This window comes from Scyliorhinus torazame, chromosome 1 (genome assembly GCF_047496885.1).
Source record: "Scyliorhinus torazame isolate Kashiwa2021f chromosome 1, sScyTor2.1, whole genome shotgun sequence".
NCBI lineage: Eukaryota > Metazoa > Chordata > Chondrichthyes > Carcharhiniformes > Scyliorhinidae > Scyliorhinus > Scyliorhinus torazame.
Window position 1 is genome coordinate 135405864 of NC_092707.1, and position 18531 is coordinate 135424394.

At 43.6% G+C, this 18531-nt stretch overlaps 1 protein-coding gene across 1 annotated transcript in view; it reads left to right on the forward strand.

The window, feature by feature from the left end:
- themis2 (thymocyte selection associated family member 2) overlaps positions 1–17665 on the forward strand; it is a 203486-nt gene extending 185821 nt beyond the window's left edge. The window contains exon 7 of the mRNA XM_072500872.1: positions 10803–17665. The gene's annotated coding sequence lies outside the window, so the exon portion shown is untranslated. The remainder of the gene's footprint in view (positions 1–10802) is intronic.
- The last annotated feature ends 866 nt before the right edge of the window (positions 17666–18531 follow it).

Sequence of the window (18531 nt, forward strand, 5' to 3'; positions counted from 1 at the left end):
CAGCCACCTGTCCCCTATATTATCTATGATCAGTTCTGAACATCATGAATTAGCAAATGGTTGGGCGAGTTGCTATAATCAGGTTTGAGCATGTACCTTTGCATTTGCAAAGATCATACAGTACTTCCAGATCAATAGTGATGTTGTGTCCATGTGCTCATTTATTATGATCCCACACCAGACCCCAACAGTGGCTAGGATACTGGACTGAAACCCCAATATTTTAGTTTATTTTGTAAGACTTTGCGGAAAGAATGATTCGCTCCAGGAGTGGTTACACTGCCAAGCTGGCATTTCTTTTGCACGATCGGGTTGGTGGTGCTCTGCACGGGTGTTGGAGGGCGTAGGCACTGTGCCGCCCCTATCAAATATCTGAGTTAACCACAGAACTTCCATAGTGTGTTTTCCCCCTCCCATAGTGCATTTGGATGGCGGGGGGTGGGGGTCAGGGGTTACATCGGGGGCCTTGGAGATCAGGACGCCATTTAAAAATAGCATTGTACAGCCATGTGGTTCTCGGTGCTGCGAGCACCAGGAAACACACGGCTAATGGCTAAGTGCTCGTTAAGGGACTTTGTTCCCAATTAGTTGAATCTAGCCCATAGTACAGTGTTTGGACAATATTTGGTAAACAATTCTGATTGTGCTATGAATTACACCGACACTTAAAGTGTGGCACGCTTATGCATGCTGGAAGATATTAATGCAGAGGGCTCTGTTCTTTGTAGAAAAGAGGAGGCAGTGATGTAGTGGTAATGTCACTAGACTAGTAATCCTGAGGCCCAGCCTCGTGCTCTGGAGACCTAGGTTCAAATTCCACCACAGCAGCTTGTGGCATTTAAATTGAATGCCGATTGAATCCAACACATCAGCAGCAAAGTCTCATTGATAGTGCTATTAAACTGCACTTAGCCATAACCTGCCCACTGACACACAGTTTGGGTTCCACCAGGGTCACTCGGCTCCTGACCTCATCATAACCTTGGACAAGGGAAAAAGAGCTGAACTCAGTGAAGTGAGAGTGACTGCCTTTGACATCAAGGCAGCATTTAATTGAATATGGCATTAAGGAGCCTTTGGAAGTCTGAGAATCAGGGAAAAACACTCTACTGGTTAGAGTCATGTCTAGCATAAAAAAAGATGGTTGTGGTTGTTGGAAATCAATCATCTCGGTCCCAGAACATCACTGCAGGAGTTCCTCAGTGTTGTTTCTGAGGCCCAGCAATCTTCAGCTGCTTCATCAATGACCATTCCTTCATCATAAGGACTAAGTGGTCATAATTGCACAGTTTGGTATCGTTTGCGACTCTTCAGATCCAGCATCCCCAAGTCCATCTGCATCAAGCCCTGGACCGTATTCGGGCTTGGGCTCATAAGTGGTAAGTAACATTCATGCCACACAAGTGCTAGGCAATGACCACTTCAAAAGATAATTTAACCACATCCCTCTTGATATTCAATGACTTTGCCATCACTGAATCACCTATTATCAAGATCCTGAGGGTTACCATTGATCAGGAACTGAACTAGACCAGCCATATAAATAATGTGGCTACAGGAGCAAGACAGAGGCTGGGAATTCTGCAGAAAGGAACCCAGTCTCCTGACTCCGCAAAGCCTGTCTATCATCTACAAGGCACAAGTCAGAGGTGTAATGGAATACTCTCCACTTGCCTGGATGAGTGCAGCTCCAATATTGTTCAAGAAGCTCGACACCATCTAGGAGAGAGCAGCCCACTCGATTTGCACCCAATCCATCATCTAACATTTACTCTCTCCATCACTGATGCACACTGGCAGCAGTTTGTACCATCTACAAAATTCACTGCAGCAATAAGAACACAACTTGTAAGTTCCCCTCCAAGCCACACACTATTGGGACTTGTAACTATATCACTACTACTCCATGGGTCAAAATCCTGGAAACCCCTTCCTAACAGCGGAGTGGGTGTTCCAACACCACATGGACTGTTGTGGTTCAAGAAAGCAGCTCACCACCACCTTCTCAAGGGCAATTAGGAATAAGCAACATTCTGAACCTGGCTGGCCTGCCAGTGACACCCACATGCCATATATAAATTAAAAGAAAACATTTGGACACATTGCGTCTGTTTCAACTAAACAAAACAGGTCATGGTCATTCTTTGGCTAGTTCCCCAGAGCAATGCCTTGACCAGTTAAAAGTCAAACTACCTGGTTTGAAGTTGAAACAAAGCATAGCAGTTAGCTGTCAGTTTTCAGTTAACAGGTGCATTCTCCATGGTAATGGTTCTACCAATCAGAGCCCCCTTGCCAACACTCTCTTCTCACAAATTGTTGTTCCAGGCAGCACGGTGGTGCAGTGGTTAGCACTGCTGTCTCACAGCACTTGAGGTCCCAGGTTCGATCCTGGCTCTGGGTCATGGTCCATGTGGAATTTGGACATTCTCCCCTGTTTGCCTGGGTTTCACCCCACAACCCAAAGATGTTCAGGGTAGGTGGATTGGTCACGCTAAATTGCCCCTTAATTGGAAAAAATGAATTGGGTACTCTAAATTTATAAAACAAATTGGTGTTCACTTTACATTTGGTATTTGTTATAACCTGCCTGAAACCTATAGGCTGGTGACGATTGGTTATCCCATGATATATTTTAGTTTATTGACCACTCAACAGTACAAAAAAAGTGAGCAACATGCAAAAACTACATAGTCATGAAAAATCGAAATATGTCAAATGCATTTACAAGATACAAAAACAACCAGCTCACACCTTGTCTTCCCCCCCCCCCCCCCCCCCCCGACACACACACACACACACACACATAACAACCCCCTGTCCCCAACAGTAGCCCCACATTGGCAGAAATGCACCAACGAGCAGCACAGACCACCGGAAAAGGACACACCGGTATAGGGCACGGTGTGAGAGAGAAAACACACCATCCCCTCCCAAAAAGGGGCCACAGTTCAATCCAAAACAGTTCCTTTAAACTGGCCACCAGCTACAAAGCCAGCATATGGTTTTTTTCTCCGCCTCCCCCCTCCCTGCCCCAATGGTAGCTCCACATCGGTGGAAAGGTGCCCAAATGAGCAGCCCAGACCACTGGAAAAGGTCACACCAACGCCCTGCCCTAACGGCAGCCCCACATCAGTGGAAAGGCACCCAAAAGAGCAGCCTGGACCGCCGGAAAAGGGACATCAATGTGGGGCAGAATTGAGAGCGTGTGAGAGGGATTTCCCTTTACAAAAAAAAAATACAGAGCAACCACAAGAAACACAACAAACAATTAAATACAAGTCAAAGCCTCAGCACTCAAGCCAGCGCACGCCCCCCTCCGCCGGCTCCAGCAGCAGCCCCACATCGGTGAAGAGGTGCCCGCAAGCAGCTCAGTTCACCGGAAAAGGACAGGCAGAGCACGGTTGAGGAGATAGATAGAGAGAGAAAACCCTTTCTCCTCACTCACACCGGGAAGGGCCCGTCAACCCCCAGTGCACAGAAGCAGGAGGGCCGTAACTGGTGAGCACCCAGCGCTAAGCCCAAAATAACCATACACAACAAAAATACAATAATAACCATACAATCCCCCAACAATAAAACAAAACCAACATCAGTACAAGTAGTACACAGTCAATTGAGCCACCACCCTGCTGCTCTCACAGTTCTGGCCTCCAGTCTCCACAGTCAATTGAGCCACCACCCTGCTGCTCTCACAGTTCTGGCCTCCAGTCTCCAGACACCATACAGTCCAAAACTGCAAACAGGAGTCCATTCTACTCCACATTTAGCCCAGCAGCAGGCAAACTAAATTCCGCCTATGCTCTTCTGCCAGCCGGGAAGTAGGAAGGCAGCCAGTGATAAGTAAGAGTCCCAGGTGTGGCAACTGCAGGCAAGCAATCTCCTCTGTCTCCCCTGCAAACAGCAGCAACAGACTCCCCTTTCCCTCCATTCAACTGGTCGTAGCACCGTTCCCCCTGTGGTGATCTCTGTGTGCATGTACACAAGGGGTTAATGTGTCATCAGTATCACCACATGATCACCTAGAGGGCCGGACCAACAGGGGTATAAAAGGCAGCCACATTGGGGCTCTCTCTCTCTCTTGGGTGCACGGTGATCAAAGCAACAGCAGACTAGTTTAGATAGCCAGTGGAGTTACGTATAGCTACCATAGTTAGATCTTGTTAACCTTATCACTAGTATCAAAGTTAAAGTAAAGAACCAGGTGGGACCAGTACAAACCGGACAGTCTGCACTTGGGCAGGACTGGAACCGATGTTCTAGGGGGGGTGTTTGCCAGAGCTGTTGGGGAGGGTTTAAGCTAATGTGGCAGGGGGATGGGAACCAATGCAGGAAGTCGGAAGGTAGTAAAACAGGGACAGAAACAAAAGGCAGTAAGGGGGAAAAGTGTAAGGCAGAGAAGCCACAGTCAAAAATCAAAAAGGGCGACAGTACAAGGTACAGAGACAGTGGAGAACTCAGTGAATAGGCCCAGTAATACTAAAAGGAATAAAACGGGAAGTAAAAACATAAATGGTAAGCAATGCGGCAGGTTGTTACATGAAGATATGGGTTCAACGACAAGGAAAATTAGGAGTTAAGAGGAAATATAACTTAGGAGAGGTTACTGATCGAGGTGTTAAGGTTCAAAACAGAGCTAAAAAAGCCAACATAAGTGTACTTTACCTGAATGCTCGTAGTTTTCGGAATAAGGTAAATGAGTTGATGGCGCAAATCATCGTGAATGACTATGATTTAGTGGCCATTACTGAAACATGGTTAAAAGATGGTCAAGACTGGGAGTTAAATATCAGAGGGTATCAAACTATTCGGATTGACAGAGTGGATGGTAAGGGAGGTGGTGTAGCTCTGTTATTTCAGGATGACATCCGGGTAATAATAAGGGATGGCATCAGTGTTATGGAGGATAAGGTTGAATCTATTTGGGTGGAAATCAGGAATAGTAAGGTAAAAAAGTCACTGATAGGAGAAGTCTATAGGCCACCAAATAGTAACATTATGGTGGGGCAGGCAATAAACAAAGAAATAACTGATGCATGTAGAAATGGTACGGCAGTTATCATGGGGGATTTTAATCGACATGTCGATTGGTTTAACCAGGTCGGTCAAGGCAACCTTGAGGAGGAGTTTATAGAATGTGTCCGCGATAGTTTCCTAGAACAGTATGGAATGGAACCTACGAGGGAACAAGTGGTCCTAGATCTGGTCCTGTGTAATGAGACATGATAGATTAATGATCTAATAGTTAGGGATCCTTTCGGAAGGAGCGATCACAATATGGTGGAATTTAAAATACAGATGGAGGGTGAGAAGGTAAAATCAAACACTAGTGTTTTGTGCTTAAACAAAGGAGATTACAATGGGATGAGAGAAGAGCTAGCTAAGGTAGACTGGGAGCAAAGACTTTATGGTGAAACTGTTGAGGAACAGTGGAGAACCTTCCAAGCAATTTTTCACAGTGCTCAGCAAAGGTTTATACCAACAAAAAGGAAGGACGGTAGAAAGAGGGAAAATCGACCGTGGATATCTAAGGAAATAAGGGAGAGTATCAAATTGAAGGAAAAAGCATACAAAGTGGCAAAGATCAGTGGGAGACTAGAGGACTGGGAAATCTTTAGGGGCAACAGAAGCTACTAAAAAAGCTATAAAGAAGAGTAAGATAGATTATGAGAGTAAACCTGCTCAGAATATTAAAAACAGATAGTAAAAGTTTCTACAAATATAGAAAACAAAAAAGAGTGGCTAAGGTAAATATTGGTCCTTTAGAGGATGAGAAGGGAGATTTAATAATGGGAGGTGAGGAAATGGCTGAGGAACTGCACAGGTTTTTTGGGTCGGTCTTCACAGTGGAGGACACAAATAACATGCCAGTGACTGATAGAAATGAGGCTATGACAGGTGAGGACCTTGAAATCATTGTTATCACTAAGGAGGTAGTGAGGGGCAAGCTAATGGGGCCAAAGGTAGTCCAGTCTCCTGGCCCTGATGGAATGCAACCCAGAGTGCTAAAGGAGATGGCTAGGGAAATTGCAAATGCACAAGTGATAATTTACCAAAATTCACTAGACTCTGGGGTGGTCCCAGCGGATTGGAAATTAGCAAACATGACACCACTGTTTAAAAAAGGAGGTAGGCAGAAAGCGGGTAATTATAGGCCAGAGAACTTAACTTCGGTAGTAGGGAAGATGCTGGAATCTATCATCAAGGAAGAAATAGCGAGGCATGTGGATGGAAATTGTCCCATTGGGCAGACGCAGCATGGGTTCATAAAGGGCAGGTCATGCCTAACTAATTTAGTGGAATTTATTTGAGGACATTACCAGTGTGGTAGATAACGGGGAGCCAATGGATGTGGTATATCTGGATTTCCAGAAAGCCTTTGACAAGGTGCCACACAAAAGGTTGCTGCATACGGTAAAGATGCATGACATTAAGGGTAAAGTAGTAGCATGGATAGAGGATTGGTTAATTAATAGAAAGCAAGGAGTGGGGATTAATGGGTGTTTCTCTGGTTGGCAATCAGGAGCTAGTGGTGTCCCTCAGGGATCAGTGTTGGGCCCACAATTGTTCACAATTTACATAGATGATTTGGAGTTGGAGACCAAGGGCAATGTGTCCAAGTTTGTAGACGACACTAAAGATGAGAGGTAAAGCAAAAAGTACAGAGGATACCGGAAGAGTGCAGAGGGATTTGGATAGGTTAAGTGAATGGGCTAGGGTCTGGCAGGTGGAATACAATGTTGACAAAGGTTATCCACTTTGGTAGGAATAACAGCAAAAGGGATTATTATTTAAATGATAAAATATTAAAACATGCTGCTGTGCAGAGAGACCTGGGTGTGCTAGTGCATGAGTCACAAAAAGTTGGTTTCCAGGTGCAACAGATGATTAAGAAGGCAAATGGAATTTTGTCCTTCATTGCTAGAGGGATGGAGTTTAAGACTAGGGAGGTTATGCTGCAATTGTATAAGGTGTTAGTGAGGCCACACCTGGAGTATTGTGTTCAGTTTTGGCCTCCTTACCTGAGAAAGGACGTACTGGCGCTGGAGGGTGTGCAGAGGAGATTCACTAGGTTAATCCCAGAGCTGAAGGGGTTGGATTACAAGAAGAGGTTGAGGAGACTGGGACTGTACTCGTTGGAATTTAGAAGGATGAGGGGGGATCTTATAGAAACATATATTATGAAGGGAATAGATAGGATAGGTGCGGGCAGGTTGTTTCCACTGGTGGGTGAAAGCAGAACTAGGGGGCATAGCCTCAAAATAAGGGGAAATAGATTTAGGACTGAGTTTAGGAGGAACTTCTTCACCCAAAGGGTTGTGAATCTATGGAATTCCTTGCCCAGTGAAGCAGTAGAGGCTCCTTCATTAAATGTTTTTAAGATAAAGATAGATAGTTTTTTGAAGAATAAAGGGATTAAGGGTTATGATGTTCGGGCCGGAAAGTGGAGCCGAGTCCACAAAAGATCAGCCAGGATTTCATTGAATGGCGGAGCAGGCTCGAGGGGCCAGATGACCTACTCCTGCTCCTAGTTCTTATGTAACTCATGTAAATATTGTTGTAGTTACTCAATAAATCTTTTGTTACTACTGGAAGAGTTTGTATCTTCTTCATCGGGATTCAGAATACCTCATCACTAACCAAGGATTGAGTAGCACATGTTACCTACCACAGAGGTAACAAAACACCCCCTTGGCGTAGTCCAGGCTTCAAAGTCCAGAAAAGGCAGCCAACATACAGAATAGCACACCAGGTCCAGAAGCAGGGTTACAGACAGAGGCAGCAGGAGCTCAAGAGTGTAAGCTACTCAGGTGGAGTGTGAGCTCCCCCAATGAGGAGGGTGGGAAAATCATTAGTAGTTGCAACTGTATAAATAGAGCTGGCCAGCGTTGTACCGGCTAGGGAAGGAAGCAGTGGTGAACTACTGCTGCTGTGTACATATTGTTGTAAATTAAATTACTTTCTGTTTGACTCTACAAACTCGTGCTGGATTCTTCGTTGCCCTCACAAAAGTATTCTTGCGAATTGTCCTGATGAATGCAAGACAAAAAATGTTGACAACGTCTTTTTTTCAGCAATACTCAATCTTTTCTTTGACACTTCTTCATCCTTGTTCTACTTTTCCTGCTCATCCTCCTAATCTCAGGTTACATATTTATGAACATTGAACATACAGTGCAGAAGGAGGCCATTCGGCCCATCGAGTGTGCACCGACCCACTTAAGCCATCACTTCCACCCTATCCCCCCGTAACCCAATAACCCCTCCTCCACTTTTTGGTCACTAAGGGCAATTTATCATGGCCAATCCACCTAACCTGCACGTCTTTGGACTGTGGGAGGAAACCGGAGCACCCGGAGGAAACCCACGCACACACTGGGAGAACGTGCAGACTCCGCACAGGCAGTGACTCAGCAGGGTATCGAACCTGGGACCCTGGCGCTATGAAGCCACAGTGCTAATCACTTGTGCTACCATGCTGCCATTTATCATACTTAATTTCCAAAAACTAAATCAAGCAAATTTATTGGTTTGATTGAGACACATTGATTCAAGAAGCAAGCTAAGATGCATTCTAAGCAAGCTAAGATGCATTCTAAAGTATTTTCCTATTTTGACAACACGCAATCCATAGAATAGTTAAGATCACCTATTGCCTTTTGTTCTTGGATATCTCTCTGATATGTCTGCAGACGTCCTCCACTGCTATGTTTGGAGATCTGTGAAGCACACCGAAAACATAAGCATTTTTCTTTCCTACTGCATGACACTATGCATTTGGAATTTATTATAATAATAATCTTTATTGTCACAAGTAGGCATACACCGCAATGAAGTTACTGTGAAAAGCCGCTAGTCGCCACATCCTGGCGCCTATTCGGATACACAGAGGGAGAATTCAGAATGGCCAAAATACCTAGCAGCACGTGTTTTGGGATAAGTGAGAGGAAACCGGAGCACCCGGACGAAACCCCCGCGGACATGGGGAGAACGTGCAGACTCCGCACAGTGACCCAGCCGGGAATCAAACCTAGGACCCTGGCGCTGTGAAGCCACAGTGCTAACAACTGTGCTACCATGCTGCCTGAGTACAGCCCCCAGAACAGCCTTGTTTATATTCCTTTATTGAAGTTGCCATGCCACCTTCTATTAACATCTGTTTATTGTTCCTTAAAATTTTACATCATATAGCCAGTTACTTGGGTCTTCACTAGTACATATTTGCATAAAGTAATCATTTGGAATTATATTTTTAGGACTTTCGGTTTCTATCTGATCTTGCTTCAACTAAGCAAGCTTAACGTCGATAGTAGGGAAATTGCTCGAGTTCATTATCAGGATTTCATAGCACAGCATTTATAAAGCAGGGGTATAAGTCAGCCTGGATTTACGAAGGGAAAATTATGCTTGACAAATCTACTAGAATTCTTTGAAGATGTAACTAGTAGAGTTGACCAGGGCGAACTGGTGGATGGTGGTTTGTTTAGACTTTCAGAAGGCTTTTTGACAAGGTCTCACAGTGCAGATTACTATGTAAAGCTAAAGCACATGGGATTGCGGGTAGTATATTGAGATGGATAGAAAGCTGGTTAGCAGACGGGAAGCAAAATGCTGGAATAAATGGGCCTTTTTCCGATTGGCAGGCAGTAACTAGTGGGGTACCGCAGGGATCTGTGTTAGGACCCCAATTGTTCACATTATATATTAATAATTTGGACAAGGGAAGTAAATGAATTATCTCCAAATTTTCAGATGATACAAAGTTAGGTGGGAGGAGGATACAGCGATGCTTCAGTGGGATTCGGACAAGCTGGGTGAATGGGCATATGCATGCCAGATGCAGAATAATGTGGATAAATGTGAGGTTATCCGCTTTGGTAGAAAAAATTCGAAGGCAGATTATTATTTGAATGGATCAAAATTGAGAGAGGTGGATACTCAGCGAGACCTTAGTGTCCTTGTGAAACAGTCGCTGAAAGTAAGCACGTAGGTACAGCAGGCAGTAAAGAAGGCAAGTGGTATGTTGGCTTTCATAGCGAGAGGATTTAAGTATAGGAATAGGGATGTTTTACTGCAATTGTATAGAGCATTTTAAGGCTACACCTGGAGTATTGTGTGCAGTTTTGGTGTCCTTGTCAGAGGAAGGGTGTTCTTGCTATGGAGGGAGTGCAGCGAAGGTTTACCAGGTAAGGATGCAGATTTCCTTCCCTAAAGGACATTAGTGAACCAGATGTTTTTTTTTATCACAATCTATATTGGTTTAATGGTCATCAATAGACTTCCAGATTTTTATTGAATTCAATTTTTTTTATATAAATGTTTTTATTGAGATTTCTTTTAGTATACAAAACAAGGATAATGTTAAAACCAAATGGTTTTAAAGGTCAATCAATGTCACAATATGCTTCAGCTGCCATCGAGCGGCATAGTAGCCCAGTGGTTAGCACTGTTCACAGCACCAGGGTCCCAGGTTTGATGCCCGGCTTGGGTCACTGTCTGCTGAATTGGGCACTCTGAATTTGTCCTCAGTGTACTTGAACAGGCGCTGGAGTGTGGCGATTAGGGGATTTTCACAGTGACGTCATTGTAGTGTTAATGTAAGCCTACTTGTGACACTAATAATAATTATATTACAGAAAAGTTAGCTGAAACCTCAGGTTCAGAATGCTTGTTTTACTATTGTATATTTTACAATCCACATGAAGACCATAATGTACATTTGGCTGACTTCCAGTGATTAACATTTAATTAGTCCACTTTCAATTTTTAAAATCACTTTTTTGTTTTGTTTATCGCTTCCTTAGGAATCAAAGATGAACATCTTGTTCAGGAATCTGCTTCCAGCTGACTACAACCTTCGCTTCATTGATACAAGCAAATATTCAACCCAAAGTCGTGTATTACAAAAAGAACTACTGTTTTGGAAATAAATAAAATATATCTTTTTGAAGATAGTTCAAAGAAAAAGAATCAACTCGCATCTTGAAAATAATGTTTGGGGAATGGTGACAGACTAACACATTAGTCAAAACCATTGTGATGATTCTTTCACCAAGCTGAAACACATTTATCTATTGTGTGCACATGGATGGTAGTACTGCAAGATAATTGTTATATTGATTCATCAAAAGGGACATAGAGAAACCACCAATGTTTATTTTGTTGCCAAGGGGATGACTGCTCCATGCTGCCAATCATTGTAATGAATCGTGTCAGTCAGAATGTTCATGTAAGTTAGCTTATGATGTTTCAACTCTGCAGTCTTCCACATCCAGTTGTGAATGGTGGTAGAAAATGAAAACGCTAACTGGAAGAGGAGGCTCCACAAATATTCTCATCCTGAATGATGGGGTGCCCAGCACTTCTGCGCAGAAACAAAGAACTTACAACCGTCTTCAGCCAGAAGTGGCAAGTCGATGATCAATCCCAGCCTCCTCCAGAGGTTGGCAGCATTCCAGATGCCAGTCTTCAGCCAATTCAATACTCCACATAATATCAAGAAACAGCTAAAGGAGCTGGAGATAGCAAAGGCTGTTGACCCTGACAACATTCCAGCTGTAGTCATTGTCCTCACTTTTTGAGAATAGCTATAACACTAGCATCTACCAGACGATGAAGAAAATTGCCCAGGTATTTCCTGTCTAAGAAAGCAGCAAATTACCAATACGTCAGCCTACTCTGTCATAGGCAAATGATGGAAGATGTCATTGACGATGCTATCAAGTGGCACTCAGCAATGACATGTTCAGCGATACACAGTTGGGGTTCCATCCGGAGCACTCCACTCTAGACCTCATTACAGCCTTGACCCAAACATGAACAAAACAACCAGAGAACAAAATAACCAGGTTCCAGAGGTGAGGATAAAGTGACTGTCCTTGACATCAAGGCAACATTTGACTGAGCGTGTTATCAAGGAACTCTCACAAAATTGAAGTCACTAGAATTCAGGGGGCAAGCTCTCCAATGGTTGCAGTCCTATCTGACATAAAGATGGTTGTGGTGGTTGTTGGAGACCAATCACCTCAGTCCCGGGATATTGCTACAGGAGTTCCTCAGGGTAGTGTCCTCGGTCCAACCATCTTCAGCTGTTTCATCAATGATGTTCCCTCCATCATGAAGTCAGAAGTGGGGATGTTTACAGATGATTGCAAGAGTACACTTCCATTTTTCATTCCCCGAATACCGAAGGAACCCATTCAGCACATTCAGGCTTGGATTGAAAAAGGGCAAGTAACATTCACAAATCACAAATGCCAGATAATGACCATCTCCAACAAGAGACCATCTCCCCATTACTTTCAACAGCATAACCATCACTGAATCCCCCACCATCAACATCCTAAGTGTTACCATTCATCAGAAACTGAGCTGGACTAGCCATATAAATACTCTGGCCACAAGAACAGGTCAGAGGCTGGGAAATCTGAGCTTAGCAATTCATTTCATGATTCCCCAAAGCCTGCCTACCATCTACAAGGCAGAAGTCAGGAGTGTGATGGAAGATTCACCACTTGTCTGGATGAGTGCAGATCCAGCAACAATCAAGAAGCTCAATGCCATCCAGGACAAAGCAGCCCCCATTCACTCACTCCACCACTGATGCTCAGTAGCAGTAGTATGTACCATTTTCAAGATGCACGGCAGTAACTCACCAAACCTCCTTCAACAGCACCTTCCAAACCAGTGATTTCAACTTCCTAGGACAAGGAAGCAGATGCATGGGAACACCATGACCTAAAGATTTCTCTCTCTGCAAGACTAGCAGAACTTTCAGTGGGAGAGACTGTGGATGGTTTTGCAGGTGGCCCTCGAGCAGCTTTCGGCCTTGAGAATTCGGCTTCAAATTGCACCACCTCGGCACAGATGGCAGCAGTGTGGGCTGGCTGATCGGCAGGCAAATACTGCAATGGGTGCTCACCAAGTGGCAGTGGTGGGAACATGAATGCTGTCATCACATGGAGAGAAGGTTCATTCACCACTGAGCCATTGGCATTTTACTCCAGGGCAGCGCCTCACCAATCTTCATAATCTGTTGAGAGATTGCTGTAGTGTTTGGTGTGTCTACATGCCCCATGGTCACTGAGATAGTGAAAGAGCAGCCTGAGCTTGTATCAGAGCACGCATGCATCTCATGACTTTTGAGTGTCCACTGCAGAACTGTGATGTTGAGTGACTTTCCCTGTACTGCATTGGAAGCTGAGACAACAATCACCAGATGCTGCATCTCTGCTGAGTCCACAAGGCCTCTCTTGGAATTAGCACCCACTTCCACACTGCAACGAATGAACTCCAAGCTTTGCATGATGCCCTGTGTTATATTGAAGCCAGACTCCTCCCTTTACCCTGACTTTAAAGCAGGCTTTCTGCAAGGACTGCCAATGCACCAAGCAACACAATGTGCACGTTTATCTGAATCCTCCTGTAGGCCACCCCATCAATGTTCTCCTTGGAGACCCACTGCCTGGCACCTACACATTCACTGGCACTGAAACAATGCCATTTCTTCCAAGTGATTAAATGCAACACCTAGCATGATACTGATATTATTGGATAATCCTGGTCTTTGCTCAGTTGGGAGAGCACTGGGTGCACAATTGGTCCCAGTATTCAAGGAAATCTGATTTGGTGCTTCTGCTAATCATCTCCAATAACATACATTTGATAATGGAAGAGAATCGTGGGCGAGTATGAAATGGATAAGAAGATGAGACTCACATTACCACCTGGGTTTCAAAGTGAAAGAAAGTCACTTTGATGAACATTTTCAGATATCTTTTGATTTTTTGGGGGAAAAAAATTGACCCCCAAAGATAACTATGCAAAGGAAAAATGAGAAAGGAAAAAGGAGAAACTTTTATTGATGCATAGATTTGTTCTCTTAGTTTAAGTTTTCAACAGCTGACCTGGTAACACTGGAGAGGGGTTGGAGTGAGAAAGAATTGTGTGATATAAGGGACAGACATAAAAATAGGAAAATTAACAGAAGGGAGTAAACAATAATAACACGTTAAGGCCATTCTTTCCATGGACTGCAAGGTTTGCACAAGCAGACTGAGCAATTTATAGAATGGGCAACAGCTCACAAGACAGAATATGGAAATCTTTCCCTGAACTCCTCTTAAGGCACATCAAAAGAACATAAAACATTCACACGGACTACAGCTATTTAATAAATATGTCTTAACAAACAATACCGCACAGGAACAGGCCCTTCGGCTCTCCAAACCTGTACCAGGCTTGATACCACTGTTGGCCAAAAGGCTCAGCACTTCCTTGTGCCATATCCCTCTTACCCATCCTATCCATGTATTTGTCAAGATGCCTTTTGAACACCAGCAATGTATCTGCTTCCACAACCTCCCCTGGTAACATGTTCCAGGCACTCGCCACCCTGTGTAAAAGATCTGCCTCGCACATCTCCTCTAAACCCATGCTCCCTGGTGACTGACCCCTCCACCCTGGGAAAGAGTGCCTGCCCATCCACTCTATCCCTGCCTCATTGCAGACCTTTTATCACGTCACCCCTCAACTTCCGCCTTTCTAATGAAAATAGTCCTAGTCTATTCAGCCTCTCTGCATAGCTAACACCCTCCAGACCAGGCAACATCCTGGTAAATCTCCTGTGCACCCTCTCCAAAGCCTCCACATCCTTCTGGCAATATGGCAAGAGAATTGTGTGCAATATTCCAAGTGCGGCCTTACCAAGGTTCTATACAACTGTAGCATAACTTGCAGTTTTTATACTCTATGCCCCGTCCAATGAAGGCAAGCATTCCGTATGTTTTCTTGACTACCTTGTCCACTTGTGTTGCCACTTTCAAAGATCTATGGACCTGCACGCCCAGATCTCTCCAACTTTCTATATTCCTAAAAGTTGTCATTTACTGTATATTTCCCCTGTTAGACCTACCAAAATGTATTACCTCACATTTGTCTGGATTAAACTCCATTTGCTATTTCTCTGTCCAAGTCTCCAACCTATCCATGTCCTGCTGTATCCTGACAATCCTCAACACTATCTGTCACTCCACCAACCTTGGTGTAATCCGCAAACCTAATTAGATCAGCTACATTTTCCTCCAAATCGTTTATGTATACTACAAAGAGGCCCCAGCACAGATCCCTGTGAACACCACTAGTCACAGCCTTCCATTCAGAAAAACACCCTTCTACACCTTTGCCTTCTGTGACCGAGTCAGTTCTGTATCCATCTTACCATCTCACCTCTGATCCCATGTGACTTCACCTTTTGTACCAGTCTGCCATGAGGCACCTTGTCAAAGGCTTTACTGAAGTCCATGTAAACAACATCCACCTTCCTTCCCTCATCAATCATCTGTCACCTCTTCAAAAAACCCGATCAAGTTTGTGAGGCATGACCTCTCCTTCACAAAAACCATGCTATCGCTAATGTGTCAATTTGTTCCCAAATAGGTAAAAATCCTGTCCCTGAGAATTTTCTCCAATAATTTACCTACTACCAACGTGAGGCTCACTGGCCTATAGTTTCCTAGATTATCCCTGCTACTTTCCTTTTCGATGTCAACGTGATCCAGACTGTCCACACACCCTACCCAAGAATCATCTTCCACAAAGTCCTTTTCTTTGGTGAACACAGATGCAAAGTACTCATTTAGTACCTCACCCATTTCCTCTGGCTCAACAGAAAGATTCCCCCCGTCCTTAAGTGGTCCAATCCTTTCCCTGGCCACCCTCTTGCTTTTTACATAGGAATAAAAAGCTTTGGGATTCACTTTAATCATACTTGCCAAGGACTTCTCATGACCTCTCCTAGCCCTCCTAATTTCCCGCTTAAGTACCTTCCTACTTTCTTTATAGTCCTCAAGGGTTTAGATTGTCCCCACCCTTCTAGACCTTACAAAAGTCTTTTTCTTTTTGACTAGGTTCACAATATCCCTCGTTAGCCAAGACTCCCCAAACTTCCCATACTTATCCTTCATTCTCTCAGGAACATAACTTTCCTGAATCCTAATCAAATGTCGCTTGAAAGACTCCCACATTTCCGATGTTGATTTACCCTCCAACAGCCACACCCAATCCAAATTCTTCAATTTCGGTCTAATTTTATCGTAATTTGCTTTCCCCAGTTTATCACCTTAATGCGAGGGTTATCCTCATCCCTATCCAGTACCCTAAAACTTACGGAATTGTGGTCACTCCTCCCAAAATGTTCGCCTGCTGAAACCTCAACCATCTGTCCAGGCTAATTTCCCAATACCCGCCGATCCAGTACTGCCCCTTACCTAGTTGGACTATCGACATATTGCATCAAGACTACTTCCTGGATACACATTACAAACTCTGCCCCTCCAAGCCCCTAGCACAGAGTGAATCACAGTCAATACAAGGGAAATTTAAAATCCTCTACCACAACAACCCTATTACTTTTGCACATATCCAAAATTTCTCTACGTATCTGCTTCTTTATCTCTTGCTGGCAGTTGGGGGGCCTGTAATAAACACCCAACATTGTGATTGCCCCCTTACTGTTCCTAAGCTCTACCCAGATTGCCTTTGTTTGAGCCCTCCGAGGTGTCCTCCTGCAGTACGGCTATAATCTCCTTAACCAGTAATGCTACTCCCCCACCCCTTTTACATCCCCTTTATCTCTCCTGAAGCATCTATATCCTCCGACGTTCAGCTGCCAAGTACTAAGTGCTCTAATTCTTATCAAAATAAATTCTCACAATCTCTACCATTCAGCTTTAAATGTACATTTGATGGAAATGAAATGTGATTTTTAACTGCAATATCTGATGCTATTCAGGATATCGATTTATGTCATTGTAAATGTATGATGCAATTTGAATACTTTGTACAAAAAAACAGACATCCATGAAAGCTGATGATCAGTAAAAAAAAGACCTATCAAAGTAAATACAATAAAGTTTAATTTGCAGCATAAATCCTTTTAAACTGATAAGTTTATCGAAAATAACATTTTACACACTGCTTTAAAAACAGATTAGACAACCTGGGCAATTGCACTTGAAATGGCCAAAATATTTGCAATAACCTGAGCTAAAATTTGATATATTGTAAAATCTACATTGTAAATTGGTCTCAATTAACTCTTAATAATTCTCATTATAACTCTACTTTTTTAACAATTGTGAATTATGTCCAGAACGTTTGATATACATGACAGAAAATTACACACTAGATCTTAATGGTAGTCACCACAATGCGTTTTTAGTTATACGCAACAGGAAATATCAGTTTGGTATACCATCAGAAATTTTTTCCTCATTCATTAAAAAAAAATTGTGGCCCTCTGAATTTTCTGGGCGATAATCTGGTGGAGGTTGGTTCAAAATACACTGGAGTACAGCAAATCTCATAGGGAGCAGCGCAGAAAATCTACACAGAAGTCACTGTCCCTTTTCAATTGTATTCCAGTAATGCCCCAGATATTAGGAAAACTATGGAGAAAAGCGAAGTGTGTACGGTTAAGTAGTTGGGCGGCAGGTAGGCTCGGTGGTAGCGTGGCAGATGGATGAGGTGCACAGGTAGCTGGGAGTGAAGAGGATAGGGTGGCATGGGTGGAGTAAGATAACAGGTTGGTGAGGTGGGTAGGGCGACATGGTGGCAAGTCATATCGGTGGGAGTTGAGACAGGGGAAGTCGGGGGTTGTTGTGGTTAGTTTTGGGGGGGGGGGGGGGGGGGGGGTAATTGTATCGTTACCCTGAGTACGTCTAGTCTCCAACCATTCGCAGACCAGAAGTGCTGAGTGTTACTTTGTAAAACTGCATATGTATAGCTCCCAGATTCAAGTTGATTTGCATAAACCTTGACTGTTAAAATGACAAAAGAATTACAAAGCTTGTTGCAGCTATTCCAACATCCAGGATATGGGTTTGTATTGGTTTGGCATTGTCTAATGAAACTGAAATGTCATCAACATCCCAGATAGTGATAAACTTAGTAGAGGAGGAAGGGCCCAATTAGCTCAGTTGTCGAGTCCATAGTGCATGATAACACTGATGGTGTAGGTTGAGACTGTGTAGAGGCAGATAGTAGCCGGCTTCTTCTCCTTGTCCCAACGTGATATCATGACATTGCAGAAAGATTATCATAATGAGAAAGCCCTGGACAACTGAGGATACTCCATGAAGGCAATAGAGAATATAGAGAGCATATACCCAACTTTATTTTTATAAACAATTCAATTTCAATAGTAGTTTAAAATTACTAATTATTTTTTCAAATATATTTAACAAATCCAGGATAGGATGCTACTAAAAATCTCCGAAGAATGGTGGTTCCACCATTCCGCGAAGTAGCCACACGAGCTTCATTTCGGGGCTTCATGCATTTGCATTTTAATTAAAGTGGGCTGTAAACAATGTAGTTGGCTTTACTGCATGTCACCATAGCTATTCATAGAATTCTCAACTGAGAAGGTTGATTTCAAGTGCCACTCCAGGGCTTGAACATAAATATCTAGGCTCCAGTGAGGGCGATTTGTACCATGGGAGATACCAGGTTGGATTCTCCGTTTCAGTGGCT